This window comes from Eptesicus fuscus, chromosome 13, assembly GCF_027574615.1.
Source record: "Eptesicus fuscus isolate TK198812 chromosome 13, DD_ASM_mEF_20220401, whole genome shotgun sequence".
NCBI classification, from domain to species: Eukaryota; Metazoa; Chordata; class Mammalia; order Chiroptera; family Vespertilionidae; genus Eptesicus; species Eptesicus fuscus.
The window spans coordinates 32709444-32712454 of NC_072485.1; positions in this window are offsets into that span (position 1 = coordinate 32709444).

The following is a 3011-nucleotide window of genomic DNA, read 5'->3' on the forward strand; positions in this document are numbered from 1 at the left end:
TCTCCCTCAGGGCATCCCAATGGTGTTTTTTGGCTTTTTCTTTAACTTGATCTTCCTCACCTGTCCAACAAAGTATCCATTATTTCAGGGAGCTGACCCCATATAAAATTAGGAAAAAGCTACTCCTGCAGAAGTTCAGGCCTTGACAATAGCCTGACTTTCCATTTCTACCTCCAGATTACCTTTTTAGTCCGCTAAATCTTTTCACTTGGAGACATCTTAGATGCCTCATACTTTACTGAATATTTTGTATAAACCTTTCAGAGCATATATTAGACATTAAAATAGGCTGTAAAGAAAGCCAGCCAGGAAAATAGAATTCTCTATTTGTTAAGCTGTTATAGAGAACCTTTTAATAGGTAATTAGGTCCTATTTTTACTATCCCTAAAAGCTTGTTTTTAGCTGAGTAACAGGTCACTGTGTAGTATTTTCCAGAACATGAAAGTTTTAAGTAGGTAAATTATATTGATGTTGTACAGGGTATAAACAATGAAATTGGTAGTTTTCAAGAAAAAGACTTCCTTTTCTCTCAAACTCATTTCAAATGAGAATGTTCTATCTTTAAGTTTTCCAGCTTTGCTACACTTTTCAGTATAAGTTATTTCTAGTTCCCAGTGCTATGTGGTGACTTGTTTTTCCATCTTTTGGGGCTAAAATTCAATGTTCTGATTTCTACATCAGGAGATTTGCCTGTTTGTTAGAATCAAGTTTAGAACTTTTAAAAAATATATTATTTTTTATCGAGGAAGGGAGAGGGAGAGATAGAAACATAAATGATGAGAATCATTGATTGCTGCCTTTTGCTTGCTCCCCGCTGGGGATCAGGCCTGCAACCCAGGCATGTGCCCTTGATCGGAATCTAACCCGGGACCTTTCAGTTTGCAGGCCGACACTATCCACTGAGCCAAACCGGCTAGGGCATAGAACTTTTAAAAAAGTATATTTGTATTGATTTCAGAGAGGGAGAGAGAGAGGAACAAATGATGAGAATCATTGTTTGGCTGCCTCCTGCTCCCCCACTAATGGGGATTGAGCCTGAAACCCCTGCATGTACCCTGATGGAATCAAACTGATCTGGTTCATAGGTCCTCAATCACTGAGAACTTTTTTATTGATATAATTGACATTAGTTTTGAGTATAAGTATGGAGCATCTGAAATACTAAGGTGTTTCTGAATGAGAATCCATTAAGTATGACTCTCCAGAGATAAGGAATCTATTCTTAACATTCAATGTCATTCTAGTGCACAGCTCTAATTGGAGGGGGAAGCATCTAAATCACTACCCTAAATCTAGCCGCCTACTTCAAAGAAAAACTAGGAATTGAATTCTCAATTCAAGGCCCAAAACCTGTGACCATCTTGGTACTGTCCATTCTTTAAAAAAAAAAAATACGTATTTTTAGATTTCAGAGAAAGAGGGAAAGATAGAAACCAATGATAATCATTGATCAGCTGCCTCCTGCATGCCCCACAGTGGGGATCGAGCCTGCAACCCAGGAATGTGCCCTGAACAGGAATTGAACCCATGACTTGGTTCACAGATCAGTGCTCAACCACTGAACCATGCCAGCCAGGTGGTCCCTTCATTCTAAAGCTAATTTCTCTTGTGCTCTGAATAGTCTTTCCAGCTACAATTGGTCCTCTCTTCAACCTTTCCAATGTGTTTTCAGGATGCTAACATCTCTCATTCTAACCACAATTCAGTTTCTCCCATTAAATTTCTTAGGAGTAGCTCTTATTTTGTCCCCTATCCACACAATCCATCACAACTGGCACTGGCACTTAATAATTAGGGGATATTTCTCAATCTTCCCGTATTTTTCTGACTACCCAGTCTTTGAAATGTTTTCCTCATTACTGGTTTTCCTATTTTAATTGTGCTTTCACCTTCCTAGCTGCAAAGCTAAATGTTCCCCAAGGATCTCTATACAGATACTAGGTTTGAATGCCACCTTCCGTTTGACTTCACATTTTCTTAAAATTGAAGTGTATTTTGTTTTAATTTTGTATGTTTTTGTTGATTTTGGAGAGAGGGAGAAACATCCATCTGTCACCTCAAATCCACTATCTGGGTATGTACCCTGACTGGGAATCAAACCCACCACCTTTCAGGATTTGGGACAATGCTCCAACCAGTTGAGCTATACCAGCCAGGGCGATAAATCATATACTTTTAAGCATTTGATAAAAACTATGATGGTTTTCCCAAAAAGCAGCACAACAGGAAACTTTTCCTACATTTTTCAATTCAGACCCCAGCATTTCTTCCATGCTTGTATATTCAAAAGTTCAGCTATCTCAAGTCTAGTACATATTTGATGTTTTCTTACTGGATCTCTCTATATTTGAAAATCTCTATCAAAAAAGAAGAGTCAACCTTAGATGCAGATTAGGATATACTTGTTTAAAATTTCTAGTGGCTCCCATTGTCAGTTTAATACAAACTCCTTAGCACGACCAAGACTACATAATCTATTCCAAGTTACTGGGTTTTAACCATGTAAAATTTAATTTTTGAACACACATTAAGTGTTTACATTTGCTGTTCATTCTCCAGAGATACCCTTCTCAGGAATGTGGACTCCACTGCTAGCTATCTCCTAAGACTTATCACCACCTTTATACTAGTAAAGCCTTGTTTAACCTATCTCCAGGTAGTTTGGTGTGCCTATTTCTATCCTAGCATTTTTCTTAACTATAGAAATAGTGTGCACTAAAATGAAGCAAAGCCTGCTTTATGTTCTTGTTCTATACCTTCCTAAGGTGATTCAATTTCACCTGTAAATTGGGGGATACCATCTATCATACAAGATTTTAAGTCCTAGAGAATATATGTAAAATGTTTATCAATGCCTACCACATAGTAAATGCTCAACAAACTATAAATTTCCTTAGTTTTATATACCTATCTCCTCCAATAGAAGGCTCATAAGTGCCACTTGGTTTTAAAACTGAAGAAAATAGTCACAAGCTAAAGCCAGTCAAGAAATAAAGAGACACAAACCAAG